General features: G+C 44.8%; 1 protein-coding gene across 2 annotated transcripts in view; it reads right to left on the bottom strand.

Moving 5' to 3' along the window:
• TAFA1 (TAFA chemokine like family member 1) overlaps nt 1-26,688 on the bottom strand; it is a 335,849-nt gene that overhangs the window by 216,806 nt on the left and 92,355 nt on the right. The gene's annotated exons all lie outside the window — the stretch shown is intronic.

Below are 26,688 nucleotides of genomic sequence, written 5' to 3' on the forward strand. Positions count from 1 at the left end.
GTTACCATTTGGTTTTTGCCTACCGTGTAGCAAATCATCACAACTTTGTAAGGTTGGCAGTTAGGCATTGGTTCAATGTTTTGCGGAGAGGAAGTGGTTGGCTGTGCCTGCTCCTCCATTGCTGCTGCTAGGGAATTCTGTTAACGGAATCCAGGGACTCACCTTGCTTTTGTCCGATCCCCTTTCAGGGTTAGGGCCATACCAGAGTCCCTGGGAGCATCTGGGGTGAACTGGAACCTGCACTCAATTCCATGCTCCCCCAGTATGTTTTCCCTTACTGAGCTCTGGTGGAGTCCAGTTGTTAGTCCTCTCCTGCCATGGTGCAGGGCCGGGTAGTCGGGAACCAATGCCTAAGCAACCACTCACATGCTATAATTCAATAAAGTTGTGGCCAAATTATTGCCAAAAACCTTAAACTAAAATTCTGTGTCTATTGTGTATTTATTTTGGGGGTGGTTTGGGGGGGGGGGTCTTCACACGTAAGTAAGTGATGGACAGCCAACCACAATAGACAATGCTGCTCTAAATGGATTCTGTAAGTGGGTAGTTGCTCAAACAGTAGTGCCGACAAATTATTAGCTTGCAATGGGAAAAAGGTCCTTAAAAAAAAAAAAGATTACAATCCAGTCTCTCTCCCTAGATCCATTCCCTGGTGAGCACATTACTGTACAGGTAGCAAGATTAACAAAGAAACATTGCCTTACACTGAATCAGATAACTTGGTCCATCTACCTCAGCACTGTCGAAGTGGCAGAGGCTGTGTTTCAGGCAGGGGTCTCTCCCAGTTGTACCTGGAGATGCTAAGGACTGAACCTGGGACCTTGTGCATTAAGGTCCAGCCACACTTCCATTTGTCCAATGATTTCTTCTCTTTGTCCCATGATTTCTGGCCACAGATCTGAGAGGGTGTTGTTGTTGTTGTCGTAAACCCGGGTTTACGGCTAAATCGGAACAGACATCTATCTGCAGAAAACTTGATGGGCGTTTGTTCTGATTCGGCTGTCAACTGTGGGTTCTCCTGGGGAAAGTGGTGGGACCCCAAAAATAAAACCCTGCCTCTCAGACTCCTGACTAGAAATCAAGGAACAAATGGAATTGTGGATGGGCCCTAAGACCAGAAAAGAATTGTGAGATATTTGGTGTTCAGAGAAGAGATGCATGGGGTCTTTTTTCGTGAGCTTTGCCTAAATGCTGTAACACTTCACTGCCTACCTCTTTGCTTCCAGGCCAAATTCAAAGTGCTGGTGCTCACCTCTAAAGTCATAAACAAGTACTTGAGGAGAGGGGGTTACATCTCCTTCCACCCAAACCTGCCTGTGCATAAAGATCACAGGCTCTGCTCCAGCTACAACCACTATCTGAGATGAGTCTTGTTTTCACAAAGAGAAGAATTTGGAAACAGTGCCCCCTCAGTTGTGGAATATCCTCCATACAGAAGCTCACCTGCCACCAATTCAGTTTTCTTTTACTTGCCATGCAAAAAAAACCACCCCTGTTTCCTATTCAACTAGAGAGTCTCAACTATTTCCAACTCTGATTTATAGTTGTTTTCTTTAACCCACCGCTTTTTAAAATGATGGCATTGTTGTTTTGCTGTGTTTACATTTGTTTTCTGGTGGAACGCAACTCGCATGCATTAAATTAAATGATAGACTATTTTAACTAATGGCGAAACAGATTGGGGAGGCAATTCTCAAGCTGTGCATCCCGCCCCCCTCCCCGGCTGAGTTCATCCTTGTGCCAGAATGTCTTGCAAGCCATTGTCTGAATCTACCTAAGTGGTAAACTATGAAAGGACACGTCTTTCCTTAGGAGACAATCCGATCGCTCACAAACCATTTATCAGGCATTTAAAGAACGTGTTTAAGATACTTTTAAAAGCTGCATCCCAAGTCTGTTCTGTTAATATGTGGCACACTTTATACCTCACTGGAGACAACACAGAGAACCATAACAAGTCATGAAGTGCGCCCATGAATGAGAATGCATGACTTCTAGTTCATTACCGCCTGATGTTATGACTTTGCTGTTCAATACTCGGGCATAATTAGAGGACTCAAGGTGCTGCATTATCTCTTAATGAAGCCCAATTAAGAATCATTAACCTTTGACCTACTTTGCATCACTGATGGACAGTGAACAGTCCTGGGGAAAGCATATTTTTAAAAGGTGAACTTGAGCGAGCCGAGCGAGCAGATGCCGTTTTGAAGGAGTTAAAGACATCTCTGACAATAGTTTCAATTCAATCCTGTGCAACAGGGTATCTTGACATATTGATTGATAAACGAGAACAATATACGAGCTGTCAGGCAGGCTGAGCATTTATAGTGATTTATGCTGAAACATTTGTTTTTCTGCATGTGCAGCTATTGTTTTATGTTATCAATACAGCATATTGATGTAAAACATTACATTCTTCATAAAATATGCATTAGCCATGCATTACATTGGCCTTACTTGCAGTTTGGTCATAGATGCACATAGGCTTGCAAGCACATTCCACCAAGGGGAAGGGGGGGGGGGGAATAATAAAATATGCGAAATAAACTGTAGACGTAATAAGAACCCGGACAGATTGATGGCTATTCACCTTCCCAAGCCGAAGATCTAGATCTAGGTTCTTTCTAGCAAATTGTAAACTCTGAGAGTATCCAAAGGACAGAATACTCATTGTGCCTATGGTGTGATGAGATGTTCATAGTGTGTTGGGGGGGGAGGACACTTTTTGTTCTGTGGTCAAGTTCACACAGAGAGAGTTCTGAATGAATGCCAATCATATTTTCAACCAGTTTTGAAAGATCCAAATCTGTCCCCTTGACTATTTCCACACAGCACAGATGGACTTGCAGGATGGACAACTGTTCAGCCATCCAGGGCAGCATTCCAAGGCTCCAATGTCCCTTCTGTCTTTACTGCATCCTTGCTTTCTTAGCAGGAGAGAGAGCTTCCTCAGCTCCAAAGCACACAGGACAACAACAGGAAGGACTGGCAGTCGCAAGGAACTATATAGTCTGCGAACTGGTTATTAATGTAGTGGAAAAATTGGGACATCATCTTCAGAGTAGCTCAGTTGATCTAGGAGGCTCTGACAAATAACCCATTTGTTTCTGATGCATGGCACATTGTGTTTCACATGTTCTCAGTACTTTCTTTTCTGGGGGGATGCAGGGGGATGCATACCCCTAAACATTCTGTGAATCTAACGGGAGAAGAAACAAAAATAATAATCGTCAGTCCCATTGCCACCCCCGATGGTGGCCTCATTTCCTGTCACGGTGTTCCCTGAGTCTCAAGACGGAAGTGAGTGTTTAATGTGCGAAGCAGTGTGGAATGCGGATGGGTGGTGTTTTACTGAAGAAAGTTTGGCCTCGTTGAGGGGCAGTATTTCAAAATGAGTAGGAAAATTACTAACTATTTTTCATCAGAGGAATTGGGAAGATGTTAGCGCACACAACCTCATGCCCATGTGGAAGTTACTGTGAGCTGTCAGCTGTGTAATATGAGGTAATGCATGTTCTTTGTACTATTGTCCATTTACCGTGTTTATTTCTCCTGATTTGAACTATAAAATGGTGATTTTCTTGAGTAAAAATGAGAGTATCCCTAAATATTTTTCTTAGGAAAAAAGGACTGCATGGTCTTGACCTATACTTCCATTCATGCTCCTGTAGTAATCTGATATTATATATATATATATATATATATATATATATACACACACACACTCTTAATACATATTTATATGTGTATCGTCTCTCAAAATGCACATTTACATGTACATTTTGATACTACCAAAGACTGAGTTGCAACATTAGGAGAATCTAATGTATAACTAATGTCCTGTCCTGGTCTTGCAGAGGAACCCCCTGGGCAAGGAAGTAACTTGTTCCAGCAATGTCTAGAGGTAGACTGAGGTCATCCAGGTCTGAGTCGACTTCTCCTTAGCTCTTTCCCTTTTGAGAGAATTACAGTCCTTAAGGGTCAACCCCTTTATCCTGCTGATGAGCACTTCTTCTGTACTTCCTGTACTTGACTGGCAGAGGTAAGCTGAGACGCACTCAGTTCCTCAGGCTTAGGTGAAGGTACCTGTGACTCTATGGGCCTTGACTCTGTGGGATCTGATCCAAGGGGCTCTTGCCTGCCCACTTCAGCTGGTGATGTTAGTCACCAGCATCACAATCAGAGTCAGAAACGTGTTCTGTCTCCTTAGCTAGTGACTCTGCAGCCTCTGACTTGGTATCTTGAGAGAGCCGGCCGGCCTGGCCATGAGGCTGGGTGAAGTGCCTGCCTCAGGCGGCGGAAGTGCAGGAGGTGCCACTCCACCCACCCCACTGCTTCCACCACCACTCATCTTCCCCATCCCCTGGCAGAGAAATTGAGCAGCAATGCTTTGAGAAGCGAGAGCAGGGGCGCAGTGCCAGTGGGCAGCAGGGGAGGCAGGAATCTGTAATTCCTGTTTTGCCTCAGGTGGCGAAATGGCACGGGCCATCCCTGGGTTCTGATCTGCAGAATATTTCATATCATATCATTTCATAATTTGCAAAGGTCATGTTCTTCCACTTCCACTTAAAATACCTACTTCAGGTATTGATCTACTCAAGAGTGTCATTTGATGTGTGCTTTCTGGTGAAATCAACGCAAAAATGCCCTTTTCTCTAAAACTTTTCATGGATTCTCTACACCAGGGGGAAAGTGCCAGGAATGAGCGAGGTGACAGAGTAATATTAGAATATATAGAGGATCTAAGAAAGTATTGCAGTCTCAGCCCCCACCAATTAAAACTTGCTCACCCACCTAACGCTGATTAATCAGCTAAAGTTCATTAATCAGTGGGAGGCAAATTTTAATTAATGGGACTGGGACCAAAAAGCATGCTTGTTTATATTTGCCACTGTAGCAAGGAATGTAAGAGAGAACATTATACGACGGACCTTCCCTACTAGGAACAAATGGTACCTTTTATTAAAGTTATCTCACACTTCATTACCTGCCCCGACACACACCCATAATGAAGATTGTGTCCATTACTCTCTCAGGCACCTTTCCCAGAAAGGGGAGATTGAGCAGAAATCATCATATGCCAAGTCAGGGGTGGGGTGTTTTTTTTGGAGGGGTTACTCTCTCAGTAGTGTCTGAACCATCACCTTCTTAAGGGTGGAGAGCACCACTAACACATGCAATGACTCATTTACCACACCCTGAGCCCACCCAGTCCATTCCTGTGGCTGGTATTAAACCACCAATAGGAAGAAGGTTCAAAATGACAAGTTGTTGGACACATGCAGCAAGTACCAGGCCACAATAGCTGGAACTGGGGTCCCATGCATGGAAAGAACATATGAGGTGGGTTTGAGGGCCACATGGAAAACATGTGATGACTGCATCCTCCCCCACCTCCCTCATACACAGAGGAAACACCATCCATGTGTTTCACAAGCATGAGGAAGACTGGTGTGTGTGTGTGTGTGTGTGTGTGTGTGCAGTCTTTCCATGCAAGGAGGATCTCTAGTCAGGGTCCTTCCTCAATATGGGAAGCTATATGAGTGTCCATCAATATATCCAGGGCTTATTTTTTTCAGCCAGAACTCAACGGAACTCAGTTCCGCAACCGGTTGGGCGCCATTGCCAATCTAAGAGAATGAGGGAGATGTTAATGGTGAGTTCCAGCACCTTTTTTTCTAGAAAAACAGCACTGATGCATCCATAGATATTTTTTTCCTCATGTTAGCTGAATATGGCAGATGACCATTTCTGCCACACATGGCTGCAGCAGGGGCATGGCTGTGTGGCAGTGCACAGCATCAGCATAGGAGCATAGGAAATTGCATCATATGAAGGCAGGCCAACTGGTCCACCTCAGTTTGTCTACTCACTGACTCTCCAGCTCTCCAGGATTTCAGGAAGGGTTCCCTTCCAGTCCGACCTGGAGATGTCAGGGATTGAACTCATGCCCTCCAACATTTCTCCAGTGAAAATAGGGACGTTCCATTCCAGAATGATTTTACTATTTATACCCTACACATCTTACTCGGATGCCCCAGTTATTCTGGACAGCTTCCAACATGAATAATAATAATAATAATAATAATAATAAAACATTAAGCATTTTAAAAACAACCACCTTCCCTATACAGGATTGCTTTCAGACAGCTCAGGAGTCTGATAACTCCATACCCTCCAACATTTCTCCAATGAAAATAGGGACATCCTAAGGAAAAATGGGACATTCCGGGATCAAATCGGAAACTGGGACAAGTTCTCTAAATCAGGGACATCTCTGGAAAATAGGGACATTTGGAGGGTCTGTGAACTTGGAACCTTCTGCATGCAAACCATCAGCAGGAGGGGAGGTATCCCATATATCCCCAGGACCACCTCATACATTGATCGGTGTAGGGGTCATGTGAGCCTGCCCTAAGATTTTGTTCACTAAACATGTTCACTTGGAACATGCATTTGTAAAATCACAAAAGGTTAACCACATGTTGCTAAACTTGTACATGTGCTTAACTCACTCATCCGCTTAGCTATCTACCTTGACGCTTTGTCACTGGGGCTGAGTCAGCTGGGTCCTCAATCAACTGATCAATCAGTTAAAACACCAAGGAAAAATCGACTGGATGTAAAATCTAGCCCTGGCATTTTCTTTATTACATTTCTCCAGGGAGATCAGATTGTGTAGATTGTGTGTGTGTGTGTGTGTGTGTGTGTGTGTGTTGGCTTTAATTCATCACAACCCAGGCAGGCTATGAATTTAGGCTTCCAACTCTTTTGGAAGGGCAGCTGGCAAATGCTGGACATTTCATAAATCCAGCAGCTCTCAGTACCAGTAGATTTCAGTTATCTCTTGTGAACGCTCAGTAAGAGCTACTTTGGTGTGTATAAATTGGATGGCTCACTCATGGTCCAATACTAATCATTTCTTCAAGCCAGGGAAATAATGTGGATTCAAGGAGTATGAAAACCAATACAGAAGCAGGGCTTTTGCATAATTATTCTGAAACTTCAGACTCTCAACATACTGAACAAAAAGCTTTGGATTTAATGCAGCTTGTCAGTCAGATGCATATTACCTAGTAGAGTCAGGTATTTGGAAAATTCAATTGGACTATCTGAACAGGGAATAATTAGGGAGACTAAGGCACTTACAGACACAATGAACCTAAAGTGGGATAAATTAAGACTGTAGCTTTAAGACTACAGCCTATGCAGAAATGAGAGAATGAGCTACTTAGCCACACTCTCAAACTTGGGTCGGGGAAGGGGAGATAACCTTTGGCAGAGGTAGCCAAAGTGGTGTCCTGACCCATGTTGAATGGTGCTGATGGGAACTGTAGTCTACAACATCTGGAGGACACCATTTTGCCTTGCCCCAGGAGGCAAGGTGAGGTGACTGCCTTGGGTGGCAAGATCCACAAGGGCATCAAATCTGGCCTCCAGGGAAGGCATCGGCTGCTACTGCACATTCCTTGGAGGCTAGATCTGTCACATATTCAGCAAACCCCACCCCATGGCCACTCCACAGTGGCCTCTTGGAAAATAAGAGGTGTTGCTGGTCTCTTCCCACACCTAGGGAGGAAATGGCAAGAGCTGGTCTCTGGGGTGTCCTGGGCTCTGTCCTCCACTGTCAGATAATGTTGATTTGATCTTACCCACCCACCCTGTTCACAATGTAGATGTTCACTCCCACATCATGATGTAGAACTTTATTCGCCACTTGTTCCTGAAGTTGATCTTCACTCGCCTCTTATTCCCTGGTGGCAGGGGTGTGTACCATTTTGTGGTTGGTATATTTCTTGGCGGTTCACGCCAGGGGACAAAATGTATTGGGCCATCCCTGGCTTTGCCCAATGATTTGCTGATGGGTTTGGGTATGGAAGGCTACAGGTTCAGTCTCCAGTTGAAAGGTACAGTAGGGCTATGTTTACAAAATGTTTACCAGCAGGATTAGACAGGCCTGGGCGAGGTGGATCAATGGTTTGCTCTACACTTTCATCGCAAGGCAGCTGCTTATGTTCTGGAGTCTCAACCTGAGGATCATATTAGCTAACAGGCTCAAGTCAATTGGTGTGTGGCTGCTTCTAAGGATTACAACTCCTCTCTATAAACGTCAGTCCCAAGCATTCTATCACACTCCAGTGTGACCAAAAGACCAGAGCTCTGCAGACAAAAGAGTGGGGCTGGGCAAAGAAGAGTAGCCTTAACCGTATCAACAAGGGCTTTTCTCCCAGCCCAGTGAGGGCAAGCTCAGGCCTGGATTTGGGCAGAGTCTCCAAGATCAGGCTTACCTGCCAGCAGAAACAAGCAGCAGCAGCAGCTGTGCAATGTGTATCTACCAGAGGGCAGAAGAGAGATGAAATCAGCAAGTGCATCATTGCTACTCCTTCCTGCATTGATTAAATGCGTAAGGGAGTCATATGAACAGACCAGAGTCTCATACCGACAGAAATCAAGTCGATGTTCTAGTGCTCTCCCAGTCCCTCACTCCATAGTTAATTTATTACTCACTTGTTGCAGCTATATTCTGCCTCCCCATTTTAAAAAAAAATTGCACAAGACAGCTAACAACAATAAAACTGACGACAGAAAGTAATCAGTCCACACAATAAGCAAAACGGCATAAAAATCAGATAAAAGCAGATAAAAAAGTTCTTTAAAAATCTATTTTTTGCTGTACTCCACCTAACTTTGGTTAGAAAGTGGTAGTAGAAGCAATGCAGTTCCACCCCCCTTTATTCCTCTCTGCATGGATATAAATCCTCAGTGTTCTCTATTCCTTTTGAAGTAAATATTGAAATTGTGTTAGGGGATAATATAATGCCACTTACTGAGTTGCAGCGTAATAGAGTCCTGGAATTCAGTTCACGCTAAGTTCCATCGGCAGATACCCACTTTGATAGACCTGCACAGCTACTCCCTACAACCTGTCAATGCAGCACACCATAAATCTCTTTAATACACTGTTCTCTTTCTTTGGTGAATATGAACAAATCAAAGTTAAGGCCAAACAAAAGTGCTAAACATTTCCCATGCATTTTTATTTTTTTAAAATCACATTTGCTCACTATATGAAAGCTAATATCCACACCAAGGCTGCTCCAAACAAAATCTGCAGTGGAAGGGGGGGGGGGGCAAAAAAAAGCCTTTTCAGAAATAATAGTTTGCAAGCAAAGCATAGCCTCCCCCAACCTCAGAAAAGTTCGGTTCAGAGGCATAGATTGTTTGAAAATCTGAAGTAATCAATATTCCAGCACTGCAGAGTTCCCGCTGAAGGAGTTCTAAGATGAGAGTGCCATTGGCTATGTTACAGTGGTCACAAATAATTGGCTGGGGGGAAAAATCATTCTCCATAAAACATTTCCAAAAACAGACCCATTAAAGTGAGTGATGGGAAAAAGAGGGTGTTATATAGATCAGCAGAGTTAGGTGAGGTTAGCAGAGTTCTATTTTCAGTTGTAATTGCTGATATATTGCCTTCTCAATCCGCCCCCCATTCCAAAAATATGTGCCATGCAGTGGTAATAATTTCCTTCACTTTCTCTTTCATATATTTGAGGATTATGTGTATCTTTGAACGGCCATATTTCCAATTCAGATGTGCCTTGTGTCTTGTTCACTGATACAAGTGTGTATGGATCTCAGTTGGTTCAACTTGAGACTCTTGGGTCTCAGCTACATTAGTAAAGAAAAAGTGTTTTATATGTGTTCAAACACTGTGACACCAGATGGCGCTGTGGAGTCCCATCTTTCACCAACTTGATTTCCCACTATGAGGTTTACAATGCGTTTTCCTGAAACGCTTTTTTTAACGTGTCTAGATCCAGCCTCTATCTCAGGATTGTGGGTTCAAGCCCCACAATGGGCAAAAGAATTCTGCATTCCAGGGGGTTGGACTGGATGGCTCTTGTGGTCCTTTCCAACTCTAAAATTCTTTGACTTTAAGCCAGGGGTCGGCAAGGTTTACCGGTTCACTCCAGCGGCGATTCCTCCATGGGCCGGATTGTGCACGGCCGCAATTTCCGGAGTCTGTGCAGATGCGATTTCTGGCTCCGCGAAAGCGAGTCCCCATGCTGCTCGTGGGTTGGTTAAACAACCCCTGTGGGCTGCTTGTGGCCCATGGGCCTTAGGTTGCTGACCCCTGCTCTAAGCCTTAAAAAGTGACAGCTGTTGGTAGCCCACCCAAAGCACACGTGACTAGGGATGCCACATGGTTTTGAACAAATTGACCCAGTTCAAATGCTTGTAGCTGGAATCAAGGTGAGGGCTCTCCTCGCCTAGATGCGGAAAGTGCCAGCAACTACAACACCACCTCCTCTTTTTCCAGGGCCCAGTTACTAGGGCTGTGTACTGGCTCCTGACAAATCCCAAATCTGGAACCAAGTTGGGCTGATTCGGGTTGATCTAAGTTTGCCTGGAGCTGGTGAAAGTTATTTGATATACGATATATGATATACGATATCTTTATTGTCATTGTCCCATGCAGAACAATGAAATTGAAAAACTACATAAAACATTCAAAAACCCCTAAAAACTCTGAAACCCCATTTTAAAATACACTATACTATAGAGACCCCTTATGCTGTATTTAGAACCAGAATTGCATTTGCGTAGAAACTGTTTCTCAGGCAGCTAGTCCTGGCCTTTATAACCATATACCTTCTTCCAGAAGGCAGAAGCTGAAAGAGATCATTTCCATATTATCCTGTGCTATCTCTGCTGCTTTCTTATGGCACTTGGCAGCATAGATTTGATCTAAGGTGGGATCTTCCCAGAGTGCACCCAATTATTCTCTCTGCAGTCTTTACAATCTTGGATAGCATTGTTTTTTCCCTGGCCGTGCAGCTCCCAAACCACACACACCACACCACAAACCAACCAAACAAAGTTGTCCTGGTTCTCTCCATGCCAAGTCCATCCAGAGATATCCAGAGCTGTCTGAGGAGGTCAGGGTCAGTGGTAGAGCATCTGTTTTGCATGCAGAAAGTTCAAAGTTCAATCCCGAGCATACTCAGGTGGGGCTGAGTGTATCCCCTGCAGACCCACCGTCAGTTACAGGGTGAAATTCTGAGTTAGATGGGCAGATGTCAGACTTATTCGGTTTCTGACAGAAACTTGACTTCATCCCACATGCCTTATTTCTGTGGGGACCTGCTAAGTCAAGTATGGGATGTACTAAAGACCAGTTGAAGCAGGGAATGAAGTCTGAGTTGGCCAAGGCCTGTATCAGCCTTTCAAGAAGTTCACAAAAATCGAAAAGTGTTTCTTCCGTTTACGTTAATTTACCTCACAGTGTGTGACTTTCGGATCACCCAGGACATCTATAATTTATAACACGGCAGAAGCATAAATAAGCAGATAAGGACAGAAAATGTAGCCAGGAGGATTTGATGAGAGGAGCTGCGTTTTGGCAAAAGTTTTGTTTTTTTGGATTGAAAGGGGCACCAGCCTTCTAAAGGTTGACTACAGAGAATTAGGATTAAAAGGAAGAGGCTGCTCAGTGCCTTGCAAAAAAATCATTATGGTATTCTTTAAAATCCATGCTGTTCTGTTTCATTTATTTTATCCATCACAGAAGATGTCAATCAATTCTCCAAGTGTGCATTAAATCCTTAGCTATGCCTCTTTCCAAAAGCAATAATACAAATGAGAAACTTCATTTTTCCCTTTTTAATGGACCCCTTAGGAGCTCTTGTAACTTAGATTCTGTGTTTCCTTCTTTTTTTCATTCCTCTGTTTAATGAATCTTTATAAGTTAAGAAAGAAGCAAGTAATTGAAAATGCCAGGGAAGACACACAAAGAGTTCGAGTGCTGCACAATGGCTCGCTTCAGATGCTTGGGGGCCAATTCATGAAAACCTTGATAAATTTGACTTTTGGTATACCCTGTCTCCTGCGTCAACATTTGCCTAAGCATCCTTCTATAACAATTGTCAGTGTGCTGCTTTCAGGACAGTTATCCCTTTAAGGAATCTCAGGATTTATACCACAATAATATTCCCCTCCTGCCACGGAGAAGGGGATAATTGGCTTGTAAAGGGGCCCAAATGTTTTCTTGGACAGGTTACAGCTTGGAAATCACTTCCTTGGAGTGTTGGTGGAAGAGCTGCCAACATTAGTATAGCACCATTGCCTGTGCTGTTGAGCATTGTAGGACTCTGAGACTGCAATAGAACTTTTATCACACTTGCAAAGCTAAGCAGGGTCCAGTATGGTTTCAAAATGGATGGCGGAACATGTGTTGAGATTCCTGCATTGCTTGGCCCTGGACTAGATGGCTCGCGGGGTCCCTTCCAACTCTACAATTCTATGATACTCTGAAATAGTTATTACAATACTCTAGAAAATGCTGGAATGACATATATTCATCATAATGTGTCATCACTGTCCATATACAGTCGTACCTTGGAATTCAAACAGAATCCATTCCAGAAGTCTGTTTGGCTTCCAAAATGTTTAGAAACCAAGGCATGGCTTCCGATTGGCTGCAGGTAGCTCACTTCCGGGTTTGCGGCATTCAGGAGCCAAAATGTTTGACTCGCAAGGAGTTGGACTTCCAAGGTATGACTGTAGCCCCCATGACATCTGTCCAAAACCCAAAGAGCTTTAACCCTTTCTAAGCTGGCAACCATCCCATCTTGCAACAGTAACTTCCAAGCTAGCCCAAGCACATATGCTCTGGCCTTGCAGTGGCTGGAGCTAAACCTGGCCTAATAAGTAAAGGATGACACCCATGCTCCCCACTTCAGTTTCACTCTTTGTCACACATTGCTCAGACTGGTGCAATGGGATTCACTCCTGCTCCCAGACCCATGTATGCAACTCCAGATTGGGCCCTTATGATCCATGTCTTAGTCTCCAAGCACAGAAAAGGCCAAAGACTCCACCACTGTGTTAAATGGCAACATGTCAACAATTTGTGGACTAGGGCATTTTAGAGCTGATTAGCCAATTTTATAGAGGTGGAATCAGCCATCAGAAAAACTTCTCGCTGACTAATTGGCCAAAATATATGCACTGCTCAGGAGTACACTGTGTCCTACTTTGATCAAATGCGCTACCATTCAATCCTAATTAGAAACACTCATTTGCTTTTCTGATTGCATACCTTTGCATATTTACAGTAATTAATATGTTGCAGAAGTGGAACATTCTAATCCAGGCTTTTCTGATGGCTAGGCTTATTAAAGCATCACATGCACATTAGCTTGTCATTCATTACGAGAGCAGGAAACACCTGACACCACAGCTCAGCTATCGTGCTCTGCAAACGATTCAGTCAATGACCCAATTGGTGCATGCTCCCCATATCTGGCTGCAAATTGATCTGTGAAAACGTATGCCGGAGTTCGGAGCACACCTAAAGCCAGTGCAGGTGTGTCACAAAATAGGTCAAGTGTGGTCACATAGGCAGGCAGGTGTGGGGATTCAGAATAGGTAGGGGTGAAGCCAGGTGAGCATCCATAGGGATTATTTTTACTTATTGCATTGTTAGCCCAATTTTCCCAGCAGAGAGTTCAGGGTGGTGGCATACATCATTCTCCTCCACCCCTTCTCATTTAATCCCCACAACCACCCTCTGAGGCAGGTTAGGATTAGAGGCAATGACTGGTCCAGGGAATGTTGTGGGAATTAAAGGGGGGGGGGAGAAATGTGTTCTTGAGATTCTTGGAGTGAAAGGTGGGATATAAATGTGAGAGAGGCTTATGCAAACACGTATGCACAGACCTATATCCAGTCAGATTACATTCGAGCCAGAAAAAATCAACCTCAAGGAAGGTGTAGAGCAGGGTTGGCAAGGGGTGTGGCCTGTGGAGGGGTGTGGCCTCCGGGTAGTACTGAAGGTCACACAGTGAAGTCCAGAGGGTTGCCTGAGGTTCTCCACCCCTGTTCTACAAAGCCGAGTACAGTGGTACCTCGGGTTAAGTACTTAATTCGTTCTGGAGTTCCGTTCTTAACCTGAAACTGTTCTTAACCTGAAGCACCACTTTAGCTAATGGGGCCTCCTGCTGCTGCCGCGCTGCCGGAGCACGATTTCTGTTCTCATCCTGAACTAAAGTTCTTAACCCGAGGTACTATTTCTGGGTTAGCGGAGTCTGTAACCTGAAGCTTATGTAACCTGAAGCATATGTAACCCAAGGTCCCACTGTATTTGAAGACTGAAATGAGCTTGCCACTTTCTTTTAAACCCTGATAGTTCTTGAAGTGTAGGTGGATTCCCATGAGGGAAGACACATTAATAACAGCAAAAACCTTTATTGAACTAACAGAACTGGACAACAGGGGCAAAGCAACTGGGCCACTCCCAGTCCCAAGGTGATTGGCTGTCTAAACTTCCAAGCTGCAAATCATGACTGAGTTTAAGGACCAATGGCAGAGGCACAAATCCTGAAATGTTCTGTGACTGGATATCGTGGATCGAATCAGAACACAGGGGCTCAGAATCCTTAGTCCAGGCTCAAGCTCAGGCAAACACAGAGCGCTGAATACATAACAGTTCTTCTTGTTGAAGACTTTTAAAGACTGAAGTTGAAAGACACTAAATTTCATTAAGCAGCTTGCGCAAAGCCACCGAGGGAGTCAGTAGCTTATCAGGACTCTGAAACTACATTGCCTGGGCCAGGCCTCAGCCCAGCTTGAGCTCACTTGGTTAAACCTCACTTGGCTCGCACAGAAACATAGTATCCTCTAATTCCCTGATTCCTAGCACTGAGATTAAAATTTAAAAAATCATTAGAAAGCTGTAAACCCTTCTGAGACGTGTGGCAAAGATTTGAGCCATGCAATGGCACCAGAAGTTGCTCTCAAACTGGCATGCTTAGCAGATTAAAGTATTAGACGGATTATGGCAGTAATTTTATTGCAATAACATGTTCCCATCAAATTTGGCAAGAGCTCTGATCCCAAAACCCGAGAAAACGAATTTAAGCTAAGCAGGTGCCCTAGCAGGCAATGATTTCTCCTCTACAAACTATGTGCACAGAATAACCATAATAGCATTCTTTTGATGGCCTACACCACATTCAAGAAATAGGCCTTTTTGGTGGAGCAGGGTAATGTAGGAGCAGACCTGTGTGCATTGAGTTGGTTGCTTGAAAAGATTTTGAAACTTTCAGAGCTGGTCCTACCATTAAGCAGAGTGAGGCAACAGTGGTGAGGTACTGCACGACACAGTTTGCTGTGCCATGTGGCCTGTTCTGTGCCCCCTAAGTCAGCCTGCTGCCCTCTGGTGTGGTGGACCATAGTTTCCCATAGCGGGTGTACATCAAATTACCTCAGGCACCACAATATCTGGGGTCAACCCTTAATACTGTGTGTATGCTAAAGGGGAAACCAATTATTTGTAAATGCATGGGGCTTACAGAAACGACAATCCACATGTGCATGTTTGTATGAGTACCTTTCCCTGCATACAAAACACAGTGGAAGAACACTGACAGTGCCTCTTGCTTCCTTGGATGGCGTGTGTTTAGAAAAGACTAGTGCATACAGGTTAAACTATTTATTTATTGCTGTGCCCGTTTTTGTGTCTGGCCTCACCTATCACTCTTGATGCAGAGAGTTCCAAGGGCATCTGCTTTGATGTTGTGAGACCCTTGTGCTCACACATCAATGCCTTCTTTTTCTGGAAAGAGGTGTTTATTTGTTTCACCCTTTGCCAGATTTCCTGCTTTCCCTCTTGTGGTGTAAGGAATGACGACAAATGCTCCTAGATCCGTTTGTGAGTCTTTGAAGCAAAGCTGGCTTGTCTACAAAAATAAAGTGGTTGGAGCTTTCTTAGAACAACTTCAAGACACCAGTGGAGAAAATCAGCAGCTCAGTGTGTGTGTGTGTGTGTGTGTGTGTGTGTGTGTGTGTTTAAATAAAAGAAGTTGAGAGTGTGGTTTTTGAGCACTCAAGCAGAGAAGCTGAGTGGTAGCCCAAATGTGTTTATGAGTCCAGAGGGCTTATCTAACTTTAGAAGTGCTAAGCAGTCCTCCGTTTCAGTCCTCTGCAGGAGACAGCAGTGGGAGGGAGCATAATCTATGGCTGGGGTCCAAAAACAGACCAAGTGTCCTCTGAAATTCAAAGGCAGCCACTCTCTTCTGTAGACGTGAAAAGAGATTATCTAGAGATTATGTCAGTAATTAACTCGGGAAATGGAAAGTTGCTCTAAACCCTGTGGATCTTTCTCAAAGTGACATTGTTCTTCTCATTCCACAAATAAAAAGTAGCAGGAAGGCAGGCACAATTCTGAGGAGTGCTACGTAAGCATGGCTCAAACAATGAGCACCTCCACAGCTCCTCACACAGTCTGTGAAATTGTATTGGAGAAAATATGTGTACACTAGAAGAAAAAGGTAACGGTAAAGGACCCCTGCATGGTTAAGTCCAGTCAAAGGTGACTGTGTGGTGCGGCGCTCCTTTCACTTCAGGCCAAGGGAGCTGGCGTTTGTACACAGACAGCTTTCTGGGTCATGTGTCCAGCATGACTAAACCACTTCTGGTGCAACGGGACACCATGACGAGTGCCTGAGCGCACGGATACACTGTTTACCTTCCCACCACAGTGGTATCTATTTATCTACTTGCACTGGTGTGCTTTCGAACTGCTAGGTTGGCAGAAGAGGGGACAGAGCAATGGGAGCTCACTCCGTCACAAGGATTTGAGCCCCTGACCTTCCAGTCGGCAAGTCCAAGAGGCTCAGTGGTTTAGACCACAGTGCCACACTCCCATTCGTCTGAGCTCCTGTTACTCTGCGTGATTTTAGTGATATGCTGAAGCTACTGGATGCCAAGAAAGAGCTATTTGTTTGTGTTGCACAGCTACAACTTAGTGAAAGAGAATTAACGGCTATACCACCTTAATTCAGAAGATATATATTGTACTGTGATTCATGCAGGCCAATGTTTCTCAAACTGTGGGCCAGGATATGCCATGTAGCCTTGGGCCACTTTTTAGGTGTGCCACAGTGCCACAGCCTGCCCACCACCTCCTGGGTTGCCTGCCCCGCCTCTTAACCATGCCATAACCTTTGGGTTGCAGCAATGCCAGCACCAGTAACTCCTTGAGTGCTGAGTAAAGGTGTTCAGGAGACAGAGATGTTCACCACAAGGTGGAGGGAGGAAAGTGTCCCTCCTCCAGCAAGGAATGGGCCAAAGAAGGTGCTGAAAGAAATCAGCAAGTCAGATAAATTAATTGTTTTAAGGCCATTTTCCGTCCCCGGGGAGATGCCGTTGCAGGCTGGGAGAAAGCCCTCCCCACGCGCATGGGGCGGGATAGACCCTGCACCATTGGTTGGTCCTTGGCCACGTCAACCCAAGGCTGTCCAATCCGGACGGTCTGGGGGCATGGCGCAGGCTATTTAAACTGCCGTCCGCCAGGGACATGTTCCTTTTCTCCCTGCTCGGACAGTTCTCCCCCACCCCCTTAGGTAAGGCTCTTTATCTCCTGACCTTGTTATGAACTTCGGTTGGTCATCTGTTTTTTAACAGGGGCCTGCTAGGAATTTTTTCCACATGGCAAATTGGCATTGGCCATTTGGTTTTTTGCCTACCTTGTAGCAATTCGTCACAACTTTGTAAGGATTGGCAGTTAGGCATTGGAGTATTAGTTTGAAGGGGAGAGGAGGTAGTGGCCCTCACCTACGCCTCCTAATTTAAGGGTATTCCATTAAAGGAATCCGAGGGGTGTGGCCCCTGTCTGAAGCCCCAGACGGGGGGCTAGGGCCATGGCACGACCCCTAGCGGTGACCCTGGGGGAGTTCCTAGTTGATGTGCATCAGCAGGGCTCCCCCTACTGGTGGTTAACCCTTCCAAGACTCCTGCAGATGGGTAGGAGTCAGATATAGTTGTGTGGTTTCCATGCCCAAACCAATACCACTCACATTCTGTAACCAATGAAGTTGTGGCCTTTTTCGCCCATTAACCAAAAATGCTGTTTCATGTGTCTTTATTCCACTTCCTGGGAGGGTCTGGGACCTTGCCACGCAATCAAGTCTTGAGGTTAAGAACAAAAGAATAAGAGAACATAAGGAGAGCCTGCCGAATCAGCCCATTGGCGGATCTAGTCCACCATCCTCGTCTCACAGTGACTAGCCAGATGCTTCAATTGGAAACCTACAAGCAGGACCTCAGCACAAAAACACTCTCCCTTCCTGTGGTTTCCAGCAACTGGCATTCAGAAGTATTACTCCCTCCAACTGTGAAAGTGGAGCATAGTCATCATGATTAGTAGCCATTGATAGACTTATCCTTCATGAACTGGTATATTCCTCTTTTAAAGCCATACAGGTTGCTGGCCATCACTGTTTCCTGTGGGGATGAGTTCCATAGTTTTATGTTTACCTAGGAGAAAGCTCATTGGGCTCACTGGGACTTACTTCTGAGTAGACCCATATGGAATTGTGCCATGAATGCATGATTAATAGCAACAATGACAGCAAGACTACTAATATGCACAGCAAAGAAGAATACACAAAATATATTTCCCCCCTAATCTGCTCAGCTCATCCTGACTTGCCATGGCTCTGTTAGAGTTGGGAGGAAAAATAGCCTAACTGGCACTTTTCAAAACAATCCACAAAGCAAAACAGAGCCATTCTTCCAAATTAACACTTCTTCAAATTTTTGCAGCTCAGTTCTCCAGCCAAGGAATGTGCAGAAAACTGCACATACTAAGGTAAAGTGTGCATTAACTACTGAAAATAATACACAAGAAAATTGCTACAGTAGTGCAAGCTGCTTTGCAAAAAATATGTCTATTATGGGGAATTGCTTTGGAGAAAATATGTGTACATTAGAAGAAATTTACACTAAAACACATGAATTCTGCAAATGATTTAAAAATAAATAAATCACAAACTGATGTAGAAATATAGAGAGCTGAATTTATGACTGGGAAAATGAGGAATGGGGAAAAGACAAAATCACAGATTCAAACCCCCAGCCCCAGCCTCTACGACTGTAACCCTAACCATGCCACTCCACTGAAGTCAACAGAGCCGACTCCCAGGTAGCTGAGATTAGCCCTGCAGCCTTAGCTGGCCACAGTAGGGTCCCTTAAAAGGAGGCAAGCTGTGTCCTCTCTCCACCTTGCTCTCCATCCCAGTTTCAGCTCTTGTTTTCGCCATCCTTTCAGGATTTTATTGCTTACCGCACAGTGTTAATTTTTAATGCCAGAAGCTGGACCTTGCCTCAGCTCCTTCCCATCGTGAGCTCTCGGCCAATTGCAAGGCAACTGCTCTGCCACCACAGCAGTTTCCACAAGGAGCCTTTAGAGCTTTGAGCATCCTCGAGGGCTAAAGATGTCAAGCAGGATAAATACCAATAAAACCAAGAGTCACACCGTTCAGCTGTATTAGGTGGATCGGAAGAGCAAGAGCACACAACTCCACTTGTTATGAATGTTGGTCCGCTCTATATTCGAACGGCTCGGCTCTCCTCACATTTCAGACAATGGTTAAAAGCTTCTAGGACAGCAGATTGTACACCAAGGTTATAGGAATGTCACTTACCTGGGATGCTTTTGCAATGCTTACCAGTTAGAGGAAGCACATTGGTGCTGGCTCTGAGTCTGCCTAGTCCGTAAGAGGGACCAGGAGCTGGAGCCAGCCTAAGGGATGCTTCTTGCCAGCTAACACACAACTTTTAGCAAATGTAAAAGAAGGCACTTTCAGTCTCACAAACTGAAACTGTTGAAACCAAGTTAAGTGTCCATCTCCTCATGGATGCTGGTGGAACATAATGGATTAGAAGCATGGACCATATATGATCCGTGTGACCAATGAAACTTGAGGCTGAGGTAGTTAAGCAGCCCCTCTTCAAGGAAGCAGCATCGGATTGTGGTACAAGGGGCAGTCTTTTCTGAGCACAGACAACAGGAACACTGATAGATGGAAACTGGAGCCAGGGACTGGATGATAGAATGAGGGACTTGAGCATGTATATAAGTTTGATTGGGTATATCTGACTGACTGACTCATTCATGGGGCTATGAACATTATTTGGGCATTGTGAGGTGACAGCATCTTGGCCCTGTCAATTGGTAACATTTCTGTGGGGCATTGCAATGCGTTATTTTGTGCCTTTCATGCATAACCTCTGTGCATGTTTAGAGGCTGTCAGTGTACAGCATTGTGGTTGATACTTGATGGTGGTGGTGTCGCAACATTATTATTTTTTTCTTTTTACTGTCATCCCTAACAGTGTTGGCTTTGGTGGTTGGGGAGCACAGGACCTTGACTATATTACACTTGACCCCCATCCCTGCAGTCTCAGAATAATATAATTGGCTTCCATCACCAGGATTGCCATTGGTGGGGATGGGGGAAGGCTTAGATTTAGTTCACATTTAAAAGTGAACCTGCCTCATTCAAACTTTCCAAAACAATACATGAACAGAAACACAGCCATCCTTTGGTATTCATTTTCTTTCTTTCTTTCTTTCTTTCTTTCTTTCTTTCTTTCTTTCTTTTGCAATGCAGTTCTGCAGTCAGGCAACGTGTGCAAAAATGCATATACTAGGGCAAAGTGTGCATATGTTAGTAAACCTCCCACCCTGGGGGGAAATGCATTGTAACAGGGGGAATGGTTTTACAGTCAACTTCCACAAGTTGGGGAGAAAAGGGGACTTAAATTGGGGTGACAAGAAAAAGCAATGTGGGTAAAGATAGGATGCCTGTCATGACTGCCCACCTCTGTCACATGTTTACTCTTTATTGCAACACCTTATCTCTCTCTGTGTGTGATCTATGCAGGGTTGTTGCGGAGATAAAATGCAGTGAGCATCACCATGAGATACTTGGAGGTGGGAGATATTAATGTGAGGAAAAAAATGATTGAAAAACAAATCTTTAAAATGTTATTTTTTAAAGAATTTTTCTGTCTAAATTTGGAGGACAGGCAGAGTAGAATGCGAGACGGAGATCAACCAGCAGAAAGGATAAAACAGAACGGAGAAAATCTGTCCATCTGCTAAAATATTGTTTCATAATTTAAGCAAGCAAAGGGTCGCTTTTATTTCTGACACAGCATTTTCTCCACTTTTGTTAGCTATTAAATTGGAAGCTCTAGTGATTTAAGAGGTAGGCTGTGACAGCAGGGTAATATACTAGATATTACAGCTTCAGACAGAGTTGCTTAACAGCAATGGGAAGCAGTATTGATTTTTTTAAACAAGGAGGTTATGCCCTTCACCTCTGCATCAGATCAGTTAGTGAGGGCTTAAGGCACTTGGGAAGTCTTTTGGTATGTAAACATCAACTTGTGGTTTGTTGTAACGCAATATACTCTCAAACACTCTGGTAGTGAGGGCTGCAGTAAATAAAATCTAACGAAACTCGTGTGTTGAGCCATGTGTGTTTGTGTTTGTGTGTGTGGTGGGTAAAAAAAGAAGCCACTTCCAGCAGGATAAAAGAAAATAATGAGAAAATCATAAAAGAATGGAATACTGGGAAGAGCCCAAGGCTGTTTCTCGCAGATTGTTTAATTTTTACTGTGACTATCTTAGCAATGCATTGCACTGTTATCTGTGACACACACCAACTGTTTTATGAGCTTAATGTGTGCCACAAAACTCTGATGCACGCAGGGATTGGGTGAAGACTGGAGTATTTAAGTTGCCCCTCCAGCTCAGCATTCACCCCAGCATGCATGCCAGGCTTCAAGGGCACCCCAGTGACTCAACACAAGGCAGCGTAAGATGATCAACCGAACACTGCCTCAGGTTCTTGCCCTACCATCTTGATTTGTCTTTCCTGCCCAGACTAACAACCAATCAAATTCACTCCAAACGTAGTACCCCTAGCAGTACGCAGTAGGTGAAAAAGAGAAGCTCCTAAGCCATTTAGGGGCTTCCCCTCCCCCCAAACAATCCCTACTCAGCTCCCAAGCGGGCAGCTAACAAAAAACCCATAGCACTGAAGGAGGAAGAGAGGGAGTGCACTCCCAAGAGAAGACTGGAACATTTGGGGAGAAGCAAGACTTAAGAGGCCTGTTCCTCTCAGATTGCCCCATCTGAAAGTGAGAAATTAAAAACAAAAAACAAAATAAAGGGAGAGACCTGTCAGGAATCAGGGTGTGGCAAATTTGCTCCCACTCAAGTGTGAGAGAGGCACTGTTGTAATTATCAAAGATTGGCATACATTGCTTCTCCCAATGTGATTAGTTTGAATCAGTGACAGAGGAAGTCTGTCCGGCACCCAGTGTGGAGTGCCGCAGGGTGGGGCGAACCGTCACAAACAGCCCGGCTGTGTCCATGTGGCACCCGTACCGACGGTGCAGTGCATGCGCTGACAGTGCCCATAACGATCGTGCGTGCGTGCCCTCAGCTGCCCTACGACGGGGGGAAGGCAGCGGGCAGACACCACGGAGCCTGTGGGCACCTGAGATGCATGTCTCAGGGGCACTGCAGGCCCCCCAGTGAGTGCCGCCCGCCATTGTGTCACCCCCCCTCAGGGTGGCACCCGGGGCAGACCGCTCCCTGCCCCCCTTCATACGCACCTTGTTTGAATGGGTATAATTCTTATTATTTGGAAGGTAAAAAGGGGGATATTTCTCCCACAAAGAGTGTCCCATATCAGAGTTTATAGGGGGCTAACCAGGCTGGGATAGCTGGCATGTTGTTTTTGAATGTCTTATGTAGATTTTTTTCGATTTCGTTGTTCTGTATGGGACAATGACAATAAAGATTATCGTATTGTATCGTATTGTATTTTGCCACATGTCATGTCTACAGATTCCACACACACACACCCCGCCAACCAGGAAATGTACCTTTCAAGAAAGGAAAAATCTCATTGGGCTGGGAGACACACACACACAAGGAAACCTATCTAATTGTGAAGGCAATTTACTAATCTGTGTAATAATAGGTTTGTCCTTATTTCAGAATGTTTTGCAAAGCTATCATTGATATGTACCGCCGGAAGCCTCCTCTGGATTATCAGTAGCTTGTATTGAACTCTTCTGAAGCTTGTAAAAAATAATCTGTGTCACTGAAGAATACGCAAGTGAAGCTGATCGATGAAAATTAACAATTAACTCAGAGAAGTAAGGGCTTTTGATGCACAGAATTAGGAGAACATGCCAAATGCACATGTACAGGTGGTAAGATTTTAAAGTAAAGCTCATTGGTTGAATGGTGTGCATGCAATGTGATATCACCTTTGTGCTGTCATTAAACCTTGCTGTGCAGGGATATTAAATAGTAAAGAACCCTCTAGCGTTGCAAGATTTTACCTGTCCAAAGGCAAAAGGATGCATCCATGGCACACAGTACTTTATACCCTAGAAAGAGTGGCAGATGGAGCAGCCCAGGTGTATTGCTGAACTGTCTGCCAATGCCATCCATTGCTTCCACTTACTAAGAGGGAGAGGGGCAAGGCAGTAGAATCTCAACGCAATGTGGGCTCAGCACGGCCGCACTGGTAGGAGTCTCGGATTGGCTCTGCTGTTGGGCCTACGTGGCACCAAGCTTTTGTTCCCTTGCCCCTTGCCCTGTTGGTAAGTATGATCAATGGTGCCTATTGTTATGTATTCAGTGCTCTGTGTTTGCCTGAGCTTGAGTCTGGACGAAGGATTCTGAGCCCCTGTATTCTGATTCGATCCACGATATCCAGTCACAGAACATTTCAGGATTTGGGCCTCTGCCATTGGCCCTTAAACTCTGAGTCATGATTCGCAGCTTGGAAGTTTAGACAGCCAATCACCTTGGGACTGGGAGTGGCCCAGTTGCTTTGCCCCTGTTGTCCAGTTCTGTTAGTTCAATAAAGGTTTTTGCTGTTATTAATGTGTCTTCCCTCATGGGAATCCACCTACACTTCAAGAACTATCAGGGTTTAAGAGAAAGTGGCAAGCTCATTTCAGTCTTCAAATACTCGGCTTTGTAGAACAGGGGTGGAGAACCTCAAGCAACCCTCTGGACTTCACTATGTGACCTTCAGTACTACCCAGAGGCCACACCCCTCCACAGGCCACACCCCTTGCCAACCCTGCTCTACACCTTCCTTGAGGTTGATTTTTGTTCTGGCTCGAATGTAATCTGACTGGATATAGGTCTGTGTATACGTGTTTGCATAGGCCTCTCTCACGTTTATGATTTATCACATTTATATCTCACCTTTTCGCTTTGCCCCTGTTATCGACTTCTATTAGTTCAATAAAGGTTCTTGCTGTTATCACTATGTCTCGCCTCATGGGAAGCCACCTACACTTTACCTATTGAGCATTTCCTGGAAGGCTACTCGCTTTCTTATACTTTCACTCCACTAAATTGAATTTCAGACTGGGCCCAAGGTAGACCGAGCCCCTTAATTCTGCCACGCAACAGTGATATGACTACAGAACACATTAAGGGCTTGCCTCAGCCTCCCCCAGTATTCTTCCTGCACTGTCAGCTTTACTTAAGCAAGTAGGAGTTGACAGTGGGCAGACCATAGCACACTCTGTAGAAGATCTACCTATGTGGGAGAGCCTTGTTGTGCTCAGGATCCGCTTGTAGGCTTCCCAGAGGCATCCAGGATTCTGGACTAGACAGGCCATAGACCAGATCCAGCAGGCTCTTATTACATTATTAACTGGGCACCCAAGGATGCTGGGTCTATTGCAAATGTTTACTTCCCATATTGTTAGCCTCTGCTAATGGCTTTAAAAATGGAGGGTAAAATCTTATGCAAAGGTTATTCCAACCAAAGCTCTACAAATATTTGCAGATCCACGAAATGCATTATTACCGAATGATTTACTATAATAACTTCAAAATTACTCAACAAACAAGCAATATCATGCTCCTTTAGCAGTGTAATATAATCCTCACCCCCTCCCTTATTACTCTTTCTCTCCCCCCCACCCCCTTTTCTTGCCACCTTGATTTTCCCTTCAAAAGTACCAGCGTTTTAAGTGAACAAGATGGATCATTTCAAAGTGTCCCCTTAAAATTGCCGTCATTTTTCTTCATTAGTTATTCTTTAATATCCTAGAGCACTATTAAACTGAGCGGGAGCCAAATCACTATTTTTGAAGGCAAAGTCTGAAACGATTCTCAGAGTACAAACTGCAGAGAAAGGAGCTGGACCTTCCATTCATATGCCGCCTCTAGGCATTCAATATCCAGGTGTTTACTTTATAAGAAGACACGATGTCAAATCTTATGGTACTGAATGGTGGCTGCCAGTTCACACATCAGCACATCAGTACTTGCTTAAGGCTGAGATGGGAACCCCCTCACAAATTACAGAGAGGAAACTGTACACTATGGTAGCTGCCCGTGAGAAAATGGGAACAAGAGATTGAACCATCTGGCATCCCACCAGGGCTTTTTCAGGGGGGACTCACAGGAACTCAGTTCCAGCACCTCTCGCATGGGTGCCGTTGCCATTCTAAGAGAATGAGGGAGGCATTCATGGTGAGTTCTGACACCTCTTTTTTCTAGAAAATCAGCACTGCTTCCCACCCACACTCTCTGCTTGTCCACTAACAGGGCTTGGGGCTTGTTTTACCATCTAGCTGAACTCCAGTGAGATGGTCCAAGATGGAGACTTCAGTAGCCTCAGCAGAAAAGCAGAGCTGCCGCTCAGCATCTGTGGCCAAATCCTAAAGCTTGAAACACCAGAGGGAAGCATCACTTTGGCATCAACACTTCAGGGGTGGAATGACAATGAAGGCACCACCATTCCCCACCCCGACACCTGGAATATTCCTAGTATTATATTGTGATTCTAGGATTCTGAGATTTATGTGGGTTGACCATATGCAGCATGGGTACCCAGTGTGAGAAACTGCTGGGACCTTTTGAAGGTGAGATGCATATCTACAAAACCCCATGTAAGAGATGGGGAGGGATACCTGTGAAAGGAACTGATATTATGTTGGATGGTGATGATGTCTCCTTTAAGTTTGAACAAGCTCTAGTGGGCCTGACTGAGCATGTGGTTGATACAGAGTGGGGTCCGCTAACATCCATAGCAAGAGCTGCCTCCACTCCTTTGAGCACCATGGGTGGAATTCAACATTGCACAACGGCAAATAGTCCATCTGTGCAAATATTTTCAGCTTGCCAGACAGAACCATCACCCTTCTCCTCTCCCCCATGGGCTATTCTGGGGGTTGCCCTGACCCTCCAAGCCAATTTGGGGTTGGAGTGTGTGTGTGTGTGTGTGTGTGTGTGTGTGTGTGTAGAGAGAGAGGGGGGGTGTAAAGCCCTGTGGTGCAAGCAGAAGTTTTTGAACTGGGATTCCACTGGTGGGGTTCATTAGGCGAATCCTGCCCCCATATGTTTGGCAAAGGTTTGAATGGGGAGCCACCTATACTTCTGTCAATTTGCACAGGGTCCCAAATGGCATGGAGGAATTCGTGCAAGTACAGATCTTTGCCAAATGAGCAGATCAGAAGTGTTGGGTGAGTGTGGGAACATCAAGGCAAGACAGGTGAAGCATGTGCCATCACAGTGGGGCCAGGAGACATGGCTCTCTTCATTGGTCAGCTCTCCCCATAGGGGGCTAATGCCTAACTTGGGCTAGTCTCCTCAAACAGAGAAATGCACAGCTGATCCTATTTTCTTTTATTTTTTGGTATATACCACAGCTATGGTAGACACATTTGCGCTTGATTAATCTGTAAGGAACAGCCAGACATTCAAAATGGTAGAAGCCAAGTGAAGAGACAAGCCCAGCAGCAATAAACAGTGACTTCCACAGCTCCACATCCACCTTA

Source organism: Podarcis pityusensis (assembly GCF_964106645.2).
Source record: "Podarcis pityusensis genome assembly, chromosome: 2".
NCBI classification, from domain to species: domain Eukaryota; kingdom Metazoa; phylum Chordata; class Lepidosauria; order Squamata; family Lacertidae; genus Podarcis; species Podarcis pityusensis.